Below are 17,070 nucleotides of genomic sequence, written 5' to 3'. Positions count from 1 at the left end.
ACAAGGAGGCTAAAGACCTAGAGCACCTTTAGAGGTCAGAGGAGTGAGGTTTACCTGCACAGCACTTCACTAGCTGGCCTCCGTTACACACCCTCCTACAGATTTACATTACATAGTGGGTCTAGTGGACCCAAACATCCTCCAGGTTAAAATAAGTGTCAAAACTCTTTGTGTGCACCCAATGTGGACAGTATACAAAAAATAGGGATCAAGTGCAAAAAGTACATCCTGTTCCAAAACAAAACTCTGCCCCTCGTGTGTTGTACAAGCTGGCATGTAAGGCAATATGTTCAATGGGACTGATAGGGCAAAAAACGAGAAGCACTTTAATTCATGTGTTCTAACAAAGGTAATGAAAATATTAGGCTTAAATAACTTTTATATTGCTTGAAATTGGGATGAAGTAAACATCTGTTGAATATTTGAACATAAAGAAGTAATTTGTTGAATTAACCCAAAAATGGAGCAGTTCCTCCAGACCCATTAACACTGGCTGAGTTATAAATTTGAACACCACACAAGGGTTAAACTTAGACGTGGTCAAGCCATTATGCTGAAGTTCAAACTGAGCATCAGTATTGGGGAACAAAGATGAATTCCAAATGATTTACTCACAATGTTCAAATTGAAAACAATCTGAGCAATATCTAAAGCCATTTTCCCAGTGATGGGTTGCAGCTGGAAGGGCATCCATTGCGTAGAACATATGCTGGATAAGTTGGCGGTTCATTCAACTGTGGCAACCCCAGATTAGAAGCCATGTCATTTGTAAAGGTTGTCAGTGCCAGCTGAAATCCTCGAGCAATGTGACAAAATTGTTTATTTTGTTTATGTGATTTGTCAGTTTTCTTTTGTGTTGTTTATTAGTATAAAAAAAAAATTACTGAATCAAATTCAAAATCACACAAGCTTTTGAGTTTTCTGTACACAAAAGGCTTTACTTCAATGATTAACACATTAACAAAACCAAAAAACATAATTTGTGTTTTCATAACTGCATATTTAATGTTGTACTACAGTTTTATTCAGATTTTTATCTTGCTCTGTTCTGTAAAAAATATAATTATGACTTTATTTTCTTTAATAGCAATTTTTGACTTGTATAGCATTTTTTAAATTTATGCAAACAATGTAAACTTTGAAAAAATCCTCCAAATGACTTAAGACATTTTAAATAATTTAATTGATAGTATAAATATTTTTTTTTTACTTACACTTAATGAATAACCAGTCAATACCATTACCATGTCATTGGTAATGGTTAATAACCAGTCAATATAACCACCGCTAATTGAACTCTGCATTTTATAATAGTTCATTTGTCTATAAGCACAACAGTTGTTGTAGAGCAATAGGCAACAAATCTAATCTTTTCTGAATATGCTATGCTAAAATGAAAACAAGCATGGATATTGCCTCATCAACACTGGACAACGGAAAACTGGAAAAGGTTTGCCTGGTCTTAGAAGGCTCAATTTCTACTCTAACATTTGATTACACATTTAGTGCATGCATGTTCTCCCTGTGTTCATTGGCTTCCTCTGGGTGCTCTGGTTTCCGACACAGTCCAAAGACATGCGCTATAGGCAAATTGGGCAAACAAAATCAGCCCTAGTGTTTGAGTGTGTGTGAATACGAGAGTGTATGGTGTTTCCCAGTACTGGGTTGCAGCTAGAAGGGCATCCGCTGCATAAAACATATGCTGGAAAAGCTGACGGTTCATTCCCCCCTGATAAATAAGAGACTAAGCCAAAGGAAAATGAATGAATAAATGAATGAACGAATGAATTAAATTTAGGGCAATCAACCAGAAAGAATTCATTCATCAACAGCTCAGGCTGCCAGCAACATAATGGTGTAAGGGAGATTTTCTTGGCACATTTTGGGCACTTTAGTACCAATTATGCATTGTGTCATAGCCTGTACTTAACCGTTGACCATGTTCATCTCTTTATGACCACAATATATTCCTTGATCACACAACATTAAGAGCTGCTTCTGTAGACACCATCGTACAACCTTGGGTCATTGACTTGCCTATCCCTGACACTTTTGCAAAACACCCAAAAAAGGTACATATATAAATCTGAGCAGATTGCAGCAGATATTAACCCTAGTCATAATGAAACACAGACAGCTTGAATTACTTTTCTCTTCTGTCTGAAAAGGTGTATTTAATGTATCAACACAAAGCTCAAAGTCAAAACAACTGAAATTGGTTTCTTGAACATGTTACATGAAAATGAGTTTACATACTTAAATGGCCTTTATAGTACCCAGGTCTCAATCCAATCAAGTGTGTGATGCTCTCATGTCAATATTGACCAAAATCTCAGAGAAAGTTTTCCAGCATCTGGATAAATCTTCAGATTTAAGTCCAACCTCGATGATAATTTGACAACTTTTATCCAAATAAACAGTAAGATACAGCTGAAGTCAGAATTATTAGCCCCCCTGAATTATCAGCCACGCGGTATTTAAACTTACAGTGTAATTCACATGTTTCACCACCTACATGATAATAATAAATAATACGTTTTTTTTATACTAGACAACACTTGATGTTTCTATCTCTGTCAGTATTTAGAGTTAAAACAAGTACATTCTCTAAGTGCTTCTGTCACGGTGTTTAATCCTTTCTGTGCCAACTTATGGTATAGTTAATGCCACACAAACTGTAAAGTGTTTAATATGGGTAGTTCATTTTAAATAAAAATAGTGAAATGTTCGATAAGAGTTACATTTTTTTATGAAGGAAACAGCTGTGCTGATGAGGTGAACGCCGAGAAAACCAGACTGCATGACATTAAGATGGTTATCTATATCGAAGAACTGAAAATAAGCAGATATTATAACAATTTATCAATAAACTAACACCTCCTTCTCTCGCTGTGCATGGCTGTGGTTTGCTGATCAAAAGAAAAACAAAAGATGGGGAGGAGCTGAATTCTGTTGCCGTTTTCATATCAAATTTAAAGCTGACTGAGGCGATTATTTAGTGCAGGGGACACCAACCCTGTTCCTGGAGAACTATCTTTCTGCAGAATTCAGTCCCAACCCTGATCAAACACACCTGAACCAATTAATAGTCCCTAAAGCAGCACTTGATAATTACAAACAGGTGTGTTTGGTCAGGGTTGCAACTAAAATGTGCAGGAAGGTAGCTCTCCAGGAACAGGATTGGTGACCCCTGATTTAGTGTATACAGTTTATGAGCTAATTGCAAAAGTTTCAGGGGGGCTGAGTAGAAATATAGAGGGGCTACAGCCCTACTTAAATAGGCCTAGCAACGCCCATGATTCAGCTTAAAGTGCAAATTAAAGGCTTAACTAGGTTAGTTAGGCAAGTTAAAATAATTAGGCAAATCATCGAATAACAATGGTAACAAATAGTTTTATAGACAATCATAAAAAAAATACTGCTTGAGAGGGCAAATAATATTAACCTTGAAATGGTTTTTAAAAATAAAAATTGCTTTTATTCTAGCCTTAATAAAACAAATAAGACTTTCCACAGAGGAAAAAATATATAGAAAATACTGTGAAAATTTCCTTCCTTTGTTAAACATCATTTAGTAAATATTTGGGATAAGCACTAATAATCCTGACTTAAACTGTAGATTCTAGTGATAACCTTTACATATAAAGTCAAAATCAACAACAAACATACAGTAGAGCATGTTTTGTCCAGTCCGTCAAGAATCAGTGAAGACACAAACAAAGCAGGCTCGGTACAGTTTAGACAGGCTTCTTTGTCGCACTGTTCTCTACATTAGTGACCACGCGCTGCATATAAGACATCCTGACATGATCAACGAGTACCTGTCTCTCCCCAATACTGATGGCACAGGATCCTGAAATGAGCTGACATCAGCTCCAGAGAATTGATAGCTAAATAATAGCCCTATTTGTTACAGCTCAGACCCGAGTGTCACGTTGAGTGCCACAAAGCCCACAGACCACACGCTGTCATTTAGCAGGTTTTATGTTCTGATTACTTGCATGCGTCCACCTGACAGGAACCGGCGCTGCAGTGTGGCTGCCGTTTCATCCGCTGTCAGGAAACATCGGCATGACTGTATGGTAAAGTAAAGGGTCAGGAGTCTGGATGTGTGTGTTTGTGTGAATAATGCAGCATATTATCTGAAAACTCACAGCTTGAAAGAGGAGAACAGATCAAATCAGCTAACACTATAATTACACACTATTAATCATTTATTAAGCATTAGCAAATAGTTCATTCATAATCTGTTAAGCATTAACTTTACATTAATAAATGTTAGTAAGCAGTTTATAAATATAGCTACACTTTCAGAAATAAAGCTACGCGAGCTGTCACTGGGGTGGTACCTTTTCGAAAAGAACAAATTTGTACCTAAAAGGTTCATATTGATACCTCAAGGGTACATATTAGTATCTAAAAATTTAAAGAGCAACACTTTTGTATTTTTAGGTACTAATATGTACCCTTGAGGTATTAATATGGACCATTTAGGTAAAATTTGTAACTTGCGAAAAGGTACCATCATAGTGACAGCTCGCGTATACCTTTATTTCTGAGATGTACAAATGCTCTATTCTTGACATACAAGCGCATGTATAATGTGTTTGATTGTATTTTCATATTTTGTTAAGGATTCATTTTTCATTACTAAAATAAATATTGCATTATTTACAAACCAGTTATTTAAGAATAGTTGAGGTTTTTAAGCATCATTCAGATTGTGTAAGTAAATGATTAATAAACTTTGCAAATTAACATTTATATATCTTTTTATTCAGGCATATACTAATACTTAGGCAGCAATCAGAATAATTAAGCACATTATACATGTACTTTTAAGTCAAGATTACAGCATTTGTAGTTGCATTTATAAACTGCTTACTAATATCTATTAATGTAGAGTTAATGCTTAACAAATTATGATTTAACTATTTGCCAATGCTTAATGAATTAATTAATAGTGTGTAGTTATTATAAAGTTTTACCAAAATCATGAATTAGAAAGACAAATTGCATGAATGTTGTGTTATTAAGGAAAACTCAGGAATAAATTGATAATTGGGAAGAGATCTCCACCAATGGTCATATAAATAATAATAATAAAGTAATACTGTTTGAAAGTGTAATATAACATGGATTATTTTGCATTCAATTTTAAACATCAACTATTTAATTTCATTACATGCTAAAAATGCGTACCTTTGGGTGGGAGTAATTAATTAGATTAAACAACTACATTACACAGTTTACATTTGCAAAGTGCATCTAGTCAAAATGACCATTCATTCTTTTATTAATTTTTTCTTGAGCTTAGTCCCTTTATTCATCAGGGGTCACCACAGCAGAATGAACAGCCAACTTATCCAGCATATGTTTTACACAGCAGATGCCCTTCCAACTGCAACCCAGTACTGGGAAACATCCATACACTCATTTACAGACATAAACTGCAGCCAATTTAGTTGATTCAATTCATCTATATAGCGCATTGGACTGTGGGGGAAACTGGAGGAAACCCACACGAACACGAGGAGAACCTACAAACTCCAGACAGAAATGCCAACTGGCCCAGTCGGGACTCGAACCAGTGACCTTTTTGCTGTGAGGTAACAATACTAACCACTGAGCCACCATGTCACCCCAAAAAGACCAAAAAATAATAAAATACCAGCTTAATTAGAGATAGTTGATTAGATCCATTTATAAAAGTACAAAAACACAATTATAATAGCCTATATTAAAAATAATAATAAATAAATAAAAAACCCTAAACAATAATTGCAATTAGAACATGTTAGATACAGTTGTATTGGTCATGCTTTAAAACAGTTTTCATTTTGTGGTGTGTATTTGTGTTTCCGTTTGCTACTGTATTTTTCTATTTGCATCTTAGCCCCATAATATCTAAAAGTAAATGTGTTAAAAAAAGAAAGCTGCAATTGTTTTCACAATTTAAAGCATGTTTTTATCTACCAAAATATCCAGCTTCAATCCATATTTATTGAAAATTACACTTTCATAAACAACATCCTGTTTGTCAGATCCAAAGCAATATCTGGGCCAGTCAAGTAGCTTTTACATACAGTGCATCTGGAAAGTATTCGTAGAGCTTCACTTTTTCCATGTTTTTTTATGTTACAGCCTTATTCCAAAATGGATTAAATTCATTATTTCCTCAAAATTCTACACACAATATCCCAAAATGACAATGTGAAAAAAGATTTCCTTTTGACAAAAATTCCCAAAGACAGGTGTGCCAAGCTTGTGGCATCATATTCAAAAAGACTTGAGGCTGTAATTGCTGCCAAAAGTGCATCAACAAAATATTGAGCAAAGGCTGTCAATACTTATGCACGTGCGATTTTTCAGATTTTTTTATTTTTATGAAATTTGCAACAATTTCAAAAAATCTTTTTTTTTCACATTATGGGGTATGGTGTGTAGAATTTTGAGGAAATAAATGAATTTAATCCATTTTGGAATAAGGCTGTAACATTCAAATATGTGGAAAATATGAAGCACTATGAATACTTTCCGGATGCATTGTAAAAGACAAAAAGATCATATGACAAAAACTTAATTTTAAAACCTTAATAGACGATTTGAATGCAAATATGACAATCTAGCAAGAAGTCTAGTCAGAATGACTGCAATGGCCTTTCTAGAAGTTATCAAATTCATGTAGTTTTACAGTTCTTTTAAACTGTAACATTATTTTCCTTGAAAAATAAAATGAATAAGCCCTATAGGGAGGATGCAATGCTTCTTTTAAAACATTAACTCACTCCAAACTTTAGAACAGTGGTGAAACTGTACTATGCTACAATTCTTTTTATCTGTTATCTATAGATTGTATGGAAAATAACGGTAAAAAGACAAAAACAATTACATAAATAAATATAAATAATTATATTCCTTGGGCTAAGTACCTTATTTATCAGGGGTCGCCACAGCAGAATGAACCACCAACTATTCCGGCATACAGTATGTTTTATGCAGGAAACCGACGCGGAAACCGACGCGAACAGAGGGAGAACATGCAAACAGAAAAGCGAACGGGCAAACTGGGACTCGAAGCAGCAACTTTCTTGCTGTAAGATGACAGTGCTAACCACTGAGACACCGTGCACGCATCAACAAATAAAAAGGTTAATAATAATGTGGCTTATCAAAAACTAAAATTGTACAATCTGTATCACACAATACACTTTACTTTGAACTTAGAAAAGGAAATTAATAATTTATTTGGAACAAGAACTGCCATATTTTCTTAATGGGTTCCAAATTTTATCAAACTGCTTAAATGAACTTCTAGAAAGTCTATTTTCCAACTTTACATTATGCTATAATTCTTAACGCCACATGCTTAATTGATGATTAATTTTGGACCCTGCATGTCACGCTAGAATAGCACTACAATCATCCTCGAGCAACCAAGGTTAAGTGTCCTGCTCAAAGGCATATCAATGATAAATCACCACTTGTTCCATTTGGGAATCAAACCAGTACCTTTGAGTAAAGCTCTAAACATTAAACACTGCACTATGCAAATTCAGTTTTCCACATAGGGTGCACAATGACAAACACTGACACTTAATGTATGGAAAAAAGCAGCATAAAGCAAAATTCTCTAACAATTTCATTATTCATCTGGGCGCAGAACTGCATTAAAAATATATTGATAGTCTCACCCACCCTCAGAATGACTCATTGAGTATTTAAATCTGGTGTTTAGCTCATGCCGCACTATTTGTGCAGGGATACTTTAAATCAAGTGGCTTGTATCTGCTATTACTTTTCTAAGCAGATAATGAACTTGCAGATAATAAGGGTATTAAAAAAACCTACACGTTTACATTGAACTAGTCATGCAAAGGATAATTTGGAAGCAGATTAATAAATGTTCTTAGTGGTGGGCTGAGCAAACACCATAGAAATGGCCTATAAAATGCCACCGTCCTTCATCCAGGCTGATGTGTGAGCTCTAACCCTGTTATGCCCCAGAACGTCTTGTTCCAGCACTGATGGCATTCAGAACGGAACAATCACACTTCTAAACGAAAGATAAAGGTGCACAATAAAACACAGCCTTTTCCTCAGAAGTCCACAGATCAAACATTTCAATTACAAACACAGCTCCACCTCAAAGTGGAAAGTCTGCCTTAACCTTTGTGTGTGTCAAAAATATAATAAATAAATAAGTAAAAATATTAATAGGCGAACAAGGACATTTTGGCTTTACACTGGTCTTTATGAAAAAAAAAATACAATAAAAACCTCTAAAGTGGATTATAACTAACAGAGAAGGTCCATCAAAATTAACCATTGCTGAACATACATTGAATAGAACATTAAAACAGATTTTTAGCTGAATCCGAGGTCCTGGGTCATATGTATCATGCAAGTCAATGGTAAACAAAACGAAACAATATATATATATATATATATATATATATATATATATATATATATATATATATATATATATATATATATATACATATATATATATATATATATATATATATATATATATATATATATATATATATATATATATTTATTTATATATATATATATATATATATATATATATATATATATATATATATATATATATATATATATATATATTTATATATATATATATATATATTTATATATATATATATATATATATATATATATATATATATAAATATATAAATAAATATATATATATATATATATATATATATATATATATATATATATATATTTATATATATATATATATATTTATATATATATATATATATATATATATATATATATATTTATATATATATATATATATATATATATATATATATATATAGATATATATATATATATATATACACTTTTAAATTAACAAAATAAATAAATGAATAAATAAAATAGATATAAATAAAATAATATAAATAATAAAATAAAAAAATAAATTAAATGAAACTAAATTAAAACGTCTAAAGCGGATGATAACATCATAATAAACCACTGCTGTGTCTGAAAACTGTGAAATGTAAGTACTATATATGAATTTGAATTTACTTCCCAACGGTTAACCGAAAAGCATGTAATATATGTGTGGAACCACTGTCAAGGTTCCACACAATCCATTCATGGTGTCCCAACACAAATCGATAGTTAACTTAACAAATTTAAGACGATTGAAAATAAAACAATTAAGTTGTCTGATAAATATCTAAAGAATTGTGTTTGTTCAGCTCATTTCAAATTGTATTTGCCACATACAGAATCATACAGTATAATATGCAGTGAAATGCTTACAAAACCACTCGTGACCTTAAGAATAATAACAACAACAACAGTTATAATAACAAAAAAAGAATGTAAATTTGTAGAAATAGAAGCTATGCAATATACAATAAAAGTAAATATAAACTATTTAAAGACTTTCGATATAGAGTATGTGATTTTGGAAAAAAGTACAAAGTATAAAAATATAAAAGTTCTATCTGTACACACAGAAACATACAAGTGTTTCTAACAAAGTGCCCGGTGCAAAAGAGAGAAAGGAGTGCATCCTATAGGTGGTTTGGCAAGCCCACTCACCTGTGGAGGACACTAGAACTAAACGATATATGCTCAGGGTGTGTGAAAATTTGCATTAATGTTCAACAGTGTCCAGTGGGTGTTCAAAATGCATGTATGTGCAATGTTCATGTGTGTAATGTTAAATAAGTAGTGGAGTGCTTGAGTGTGAGAAGTATGAATGAAATTGGTACGTACTACAACATGCCATTTATCATTATCACATGAACTCTCACATGGCCTATTGGGATGGTAAATTTCCATCAGATGTGGACTACAAAATCTATCTTAGTAGGTCATAAGGTCATACTTCTCGCCTCCCTTTTTTCCAATACTTTGAATTCCGGCATACACTGAAAATATGATTCATTTGAATTCCTTTTTTTTGTAAGATACTTTATATGGGCTAAATTTAAACAACAAATGAAGTTGAACATAATTTAATGTGTTTGTCTAAATTCAACCCATACATTGTTTGCAACCACTTACCTTAAGAACATGTAGTAAATCCAATGAATGATTTTTTCAGTGTACTACTTGGCTCCCATACTGTTTTACACTAGATACAATATGAAAGTATTTGATTTTGGACCCAGAACATCTCTTCCGGGTCTCTTACTATGGCCCTGTGCCCAGGGTCTGCAACCTAATGAGGCTTTTCTTACGTTCTGTCCGTGCCTGGATGAAGGCCAGAGCCCTGTGTGGCAGATGCTTGTCTGGGCTCTGTAATTGTGCTGGACTCTGCCCATCAGCTGCACCCTCAAAGCCATTCAAGGCTACGCTGAGGAAGATGTCCAGCTTAGAGAATCCCACAAGAGTTTATTTATACTCCAATTCATTTTGCATGCATGATCATGAATATTAATTTGAGCATGCACATGTATCTGGTATGCTCCGAATACTTGATTATGTGCTGCAATAAAACTGAGAAAAATATGAGGGCACATGTATGACACCATTTTCCACCAAAAACAAAACAACTTTTATGCATTTTAGCTGATCGTTTAGATGACTACAGAAATTTAAAAGCCTAAAATGTTTGTAAGTGTAAGTTTTTAAAAAAATCTAACATTATAGCCTACTTCTACTTAACCTGTTATTTCTGCTCTCCAAACTGATGCATAGAGGTGAACGTGTGTTGTCTGTGATTGACACTTTAAAAAACCCAATTGTTTACATCGGCCTTTTAGGATTATTTTTTGCTGTTTTGCATCTCTTATACATGTTTCTATTTTTATCTTTATATCTTTATGAATATCTTTATATACTTTTCTATCTGTTGATTTTATTATACTGTAAAGCACTTATGTCAGTATTGTGTTTTAGATGTGCTATACAAACAAAATAAAATTGAAACTACATCAGTAAACTTCACAAATCCAGTTTTTGTGACAGTTACATGTTCCATTTAGAAGCATGTGTGAGGTTTTGACAACCAAGACATAGGTGGACTGCTAGACCATTTGGGCACAGGCACATAGGGCCCTATCATACGCCCGGCACAATATGATGCAAGACGTGTTTGGCGCGGTTTGTAAAATGTTAAAAAACTATTATTTTCTGCATAATTTTAAAAACCAGTAAGACAGTAAATACTATTTGACTAGATATTTTTCAAAACACTTCTATACAGCTTAAAGGGACATTTAAAGGCTTAACTAGGTTAATTAGGTTAAGTAGGCAGGTTAGGGTAATTAGGCAAGTTATTTTATAACGATAGTTTGTTATGTAGACAATCGGGAAAAAAAATTGCTTAAAGGGGCTGATAATTTTTACCTTAAAATGTTTTTTAAAAAAATGTAAAACTGCTTTTGTTCTAGCCAAAATAAAACAAATAAGACTTTCTCCAGAAGAAAAAAATATTATCAGACATACTATGAAAATTGCCTTGCTCTGTTAAACATCATTTAGGAAATATTAAAAAAATAAATAAAATCTGGGGAAAGGGGGGGTGGTAGTAATTCTGACTTCAACTGTATATAAAATTGTCAGTTTATTCATGACAACTTGCATTTGTTATTACTATTAATAGTGTTATTTATTATATGGATATTTATATTTGTTTTAATAAAAACAAGTTTAGATTTGTCCACCTGTCGGGTTTTGGAGACGTCTGCATCCCCATATGGGGCATAAGAACAGGACGTGTGTTTGGATATAACTATAATTTTCACCACATTAAAAAAAAAGAGAAAGTAAATTAGAATTTGTTCTTTATACTCGTGCCACAGATGGTTTGTTTAACCGTTTTTCTTCAGTTTTTCCACTTACAAAGTCCACCATGTAAATAGCAAATGTGCCATGGCTCGACGCAACTCGCTCTTAAAGGGAATGAGAGATGAGACTCTGATTGGTTTAATGCACGTTATGCTTAAAACACACTTTACTCACTAAGAGAATAAGCACAACCCTGTTAGACCATGCTTCAGTGCGCAACACCTATTTTTCCATCTTTAAAATAACAAAAGTGGATTCAGACACACCCTTAATGCTTTTGCACCATGCACTTTAGTCTTTGCAAATAGATACTTAAAAAAAGAGCCCTAATCTTCTTTTATAACATGAAAACACTGGACAGACATTCGTCTGAATTGTGTAATACAATGTTTAGGATCCATATGAATGGGGATTGCTTTGAGAATATTTTTTGAGAATATTGTCATCTCTATAGAAAAAGTAAGCACAGTTTGGTTTGCAGTCCATTGTTTTTATGCAAAAGTACTGTGCATTTGATTAAATGAATGCCTTGTTGTTCATAAACAAAAAAAAATTCTAGATTTATTGAACATATATAAAAAAATAAAAATAAAAAAAAAATTTAAAATTAGAGAACGCTCTGAATTATCAGACAAGTTCTATTTAACTTGCAGCCAAACTTTCTGTTTTCACTGACTTGGCAAGATGTTAAGCCTTTCTGGATCAACTAAAACCCTCTGACAGCAGGTCGTCCAGATGAAGGCCAAAGGCACTCAGGAAAGAGATATTGGCCATTCTGATTGCTAATTTTGAGAATACTTCATCTTTACAACCACTAACACATTCAAGTCCCCAAAAGGCTGGTCGTTCACAAAAGACAAATGCACAAGAGGATGGGATGAAGCAAAGAATCTCAATAAGCAATTAGTTCAACAATAAAACTGCTCAATAATTTCGAACTGAACAGGGTATAAGGAACTGAGTTTAGAGTGTGTCTATGTGCGAATTTGGACTTAAAAGGATAGTAAACCTAAAGATTTTAATATACAGATATTTTACTCCCCATTCGCACACACTACTCAAATTCACTTATATAGCATGTCTTCAGACTGTGGGAAACTGGAGCACCTGATGAAAACCTACACCAAAACAGGGAGAACATGCAAACTCCACACAGAAATGCCAACTGGCCCAGAATTAAACATTATTTCCAATGTTATTAGCTTTAATCCACAGCCTGGGCAAACACTTTACAGTCTAAAGCTAAAATATTTTAAATAGTGTTAATTATCTTGCACAGACTCAGTGTTTCACTTTAGAAGATTTCAGTGTATTATCAGAAGTCACATGAATTGATTTTAACTTGTTTGAAAGTTTGATTCAGCTAAAAACCAACAACATAGACTCATTCTGAAAACGTAGCCCTATACACATTTCTAGAGATCAAGAATTATGTAGCCAGAAGTACGTATGGCTGCATATTATCTTTAAAACGAACGCCACGGGGCAAAATGACACCGTCCCTCTTAGGGCTTACTAGCTGACTGCTTACCTCCATATGGACAGCTTTCCCGCTATTACCAGTTAGTCTAGTTAGTTTGCCATGTGGACTTAAGACGCAGAGACCACGATGATGGGGTTTGGCGAAGAACAGTTCCAGAAAACGGGTAAGACAAAAACAGAAGCCAAAAAATAAAATAAACAAGTAAATAACAGGATGAGAATGTGGAAAAAACTGAAAACGTGGAAAATATGGGGCCGGGGCTTTTCTTTTTCTGGATTGCTTTTTAAAACTGTCGGTTGGGTTTAGGGAAGTGGGTGTTTGGGTCAGTTGGTGCTTTTGAAAATACTTTTGGTTGGGTTTAGGGAAGGAGGAGGATGGGTTAGTCGACCGGTCAGTCATTTAGTCATTTATTCAGTCGACAGCGGCCTCTGGTGGATTTACAAGAGTGGAGCATGTGCTAATAGCACTAGCTAGAGACTAGAACACTAGCTCCTGGGACGTATTTGGCGCTCTCCAGAAATGTATGTACGTTTTCAGAATGAAAAAAGTCACCTGCATATTCAATGGCTTGAGGAATAGTATATTTATTTGGGGGGATTTTCAATTATTCATTTAAAGCCGCTGCAATTACTAAACCTCTTTTCAGCAGAAAAAAAAATTAAATACTAGGCTAAACTTTGCTGAGGTTTGGTTTTATATTCCAAATCTATTCAAAATTTTCAGTGTAGCCATCATTTTTATAATGGAGCATCTAGAAATTATTACATGCCACCTATGGGAATGCCTACATGAATTCAAACTTCTTGGGCCATATTAATATTTTAATGATGATTTAGTTTGACCACACCACTCAACTGTGTAAAACTGCAGCATTGAAATCTAGCAAAAATGTCTGCTTTAGCTGTGGGTCGAATAAACTCACATACAGTAATTGCTCATCCCACAGGGGTTAGACCTCACCTACCTAAATCTGCCTTCTTGCAAATCATTTACAATAAACGTCACATAACCCATTTAATATTCATGCGCTAACTCTGGCAGAGTTTATGAACCGAACCATGCCAAAAAGTAAACTTTCGAAGAGGGGAAATGTGAACAAAGAATGTGCATGTTTATATTGACATCGATTGCATTAATGTTACAGACCTACTGGCTAAAACTTTTAATTCTTTTCTGTGAATTGCATGTGTGTGAATTAGGTATTTAGAATTGTGTCAGACTTATGAGGAGCCTAATGAGTTTTCTACAGTGTTGCCAATGTTTAGACGCCGCTCTATGGTGGCTTCACTAGGTTTCTGGGTTTTGGGAACACAGTAATTAAAGTAGCCATGCTCATGAACAGATGTCCAGAATAGTTGAATAATTAATAAGCTGGTAACATGTTCAGAAATAGCCATCTTTAATTCATACCAAGGTTACTTTAGTTTTAGATTTTTCATTAGCTTTAGTTTTTATTGTTTTGACATTTTGTTTTTAAATTCAGTTAGTTTTAATTAGTTTTTAGAGGCAGATTTGCTAGTTTTTATTTGACTTTATTTTAGAAATTCCCTAGTTTCAGTGTAGTTTATTAGTTTCAGTAATACATTTAGTTTTTTGTTTGTTGTTTTTGTGTAAATAAGGATATTTTTTAGGTGCAAGATTTAAAATCATTAAAATAAATACATAATAAAAACTCAACAAAAGACAGGCTACATTTTTTGACACAAAAACACTATTATCAATATCCTCAAACTCAAATTCAACAGCCCACAAGATAGCAGCCTTAAGTAAAATGAGTGTACAAGGTTACTTCTGAGGTTAGATACACAGTAGTGATAGGAAGTTTGGATCTTTAATGTGAACCGGAACTTCCCAATTTTACAATCAACATATCAAAAGTATATAGTCAGCAATCATAATTTCAGTCAGTTAAAAATTATCATTATCGGAAAAGCTTTTACTGCTTTAAATAAATAAAGCTTTTTACGCTTTAAATTCACTTACGTTTCGCCAGATCCTCTCATTTAACCCTCGGTTTACTCTTAGGCTGTGATGTACTGTATCTGTTCAGTTAGAGTCTGCTCGGGTCATATTCAATGTTTAATGTTGTCTCCGTGCTGCTGTCATGTACACTTGTGTTTTTGTCGTGGTATAACTGGAGGAGAACCGGCTTGATATGGTCAATGGCATCAGGATTAAAGACTCTGAGATGCTGTAGGGGTTAGGGTTGGGTCGATAGACGATGCCATCGTCCATCGCTGATGGCCGATAGACATCATGATGCTGAGCTGGCGTCGCAATTCTCCACCCCGCCCCCATCGCAGCAGCAACCCGCTCATGAAAAACACACACTTAGGCCCCATTTACACTAACACATCTTAGTTTTAAAATGCCATTTTAGAACAAAAACATCCATGTCCATACTGGCGTTTCACCTAGCATTTCTGAAAACATCTCTGTTCACACTATACCACTAAAAGCGCACATCACATGACCACACACACAAAACACACACTCACACACACATTCTGTCATGAGTTATAGCTCCAGGTAGTCAGCAGGTGCTTTGAGCACAAAACCCCAGAGAGCAGTGCACGTCGGGCAGTTTATTAAGGATGTATTGCTGGATTTCATCTCACTATAGTTGTCAAATGTGATATTTATTTAATCTTTTTTTCTATCTAACGACTCTTCAGTCTTTTTAATCTATCAGGTAACCTGTCACAGCGTCAGTACACTGCTTCAATTTTTCGCTTTCACGCTTGTACCTAGATCACTCTGTCTATTCATGCCAGAGTCCCATGGAAAAACTGACTGACAGATGGTAATTTCTGTGTAACTTACCTTTATTTATTTATGATTTGGTTATGGATAAAACAAAGACCATGTTATATAATTAATTTGTTATAAATGAATTCATTACTCATTAATAATTAATTCACCACCACCTACGACGACGATACCATGGTACATTGAACAATGCCAAATTGGATGACATCGCCGAACCAAGGTCAAACACTTGGCAGTGTTTGTATTAACAGGCTTATGTATTAAATAGATTTACTAAGACAAAAACAAAAGACAATGTTGCTTTAATTTTAGTTATTTTTTTGTATGTACACAATACAGTTTCAGTTAGTTCTAGTTTTTAAAATAACTCGTTTTTATTTTTATTTCAGTTACCAACAATTTATTTTTGTTAACTATAAGAACCTTGGTTCACACACACACACACACACACACACACACACACACACACACACACACACACACACACACACACACACACACACACACACACACACACACACACACACGAGTTTTTAATCCGCCTCCTCGTTTGTACTATTCAGTAGTTCTTTTCTTTTTGACCGACATAATCACAACCGCTCAGACTAGATGCACTTTATGAATATTTATAAAATACAATGATACCACTTTGCATTGACACTTAGTATTCATGCGTTCAGCATATTTCCTGTCAAGTGTGTCCATTCTATTTACATTAAGCAGTTCTTTTTCTCTTACTCACACACACATAATACACTAGTGATCAAGTTATGTGAGTTCTAATGAACCTTCTCATTCTGTGTCTTTTTGACTGACACTCAAAACTGCACTCTATGAATATTCATGAAATAGCATGATACACACACTTCTTTGCACTGGATTACATGGATGCGTGCCCATAGCATGTACTTATTTCCAGTCAAGTGTGACCAGTCTATCAACATTAACATCCATTTGGAGCTCTTGAATATTAATTAGCAACCTTGTGGGTTAATTAGTGAAGCTGTTTATAAAAGAACCGT

General features: G+C 34.0%; 1 protein-coding gene and 1 long non-coding RNA gene across 6 annotated transcripts in view; one reads left to right on the top strand and one right to left on the bottom strand.

The window, feature by feature from the left end:
• The window catches only part of si:dkey-246g23.2, a 186,051-nt gene that overhangs the window by 126,586 nt on the left and 42,395 nt on the right, over nucleotides 1-17,070 (bottom strand). The window lies entirely within an intron of this gene.
• Nucleotides 944-5,021, top strand: LOC147832775 (uncharacterized). Its single transcript, XR_015514808.1, has 3 exons — nucleotides 944-1,230; nucleotides 1,273-2,998; nucleotides 3,200-5,021. It is a non-coding gene; the product is annotated as an uncharacterized LOC147832775 (long non-coding RNA).

The sequence above is a fragment of the Danio rerio genome, chromosome 18 (assembly GCF_052040795.2).
Source record: "Danio rerio strain M-AB ecotype USA chromosome 18, GRCz13ab, whole genome shotgun sequence".
Classification (NCBI taxonomy): Eukaryota; Metazoa; Chordata; class Actinopteri; order Cypriniformes; family Danionidae; genus Danio; species Danio rerio.
Note: the sequence above shows the minus strand (reverse complement) of the source record. Positions and strands in the feature narration are given on the sequence as shown.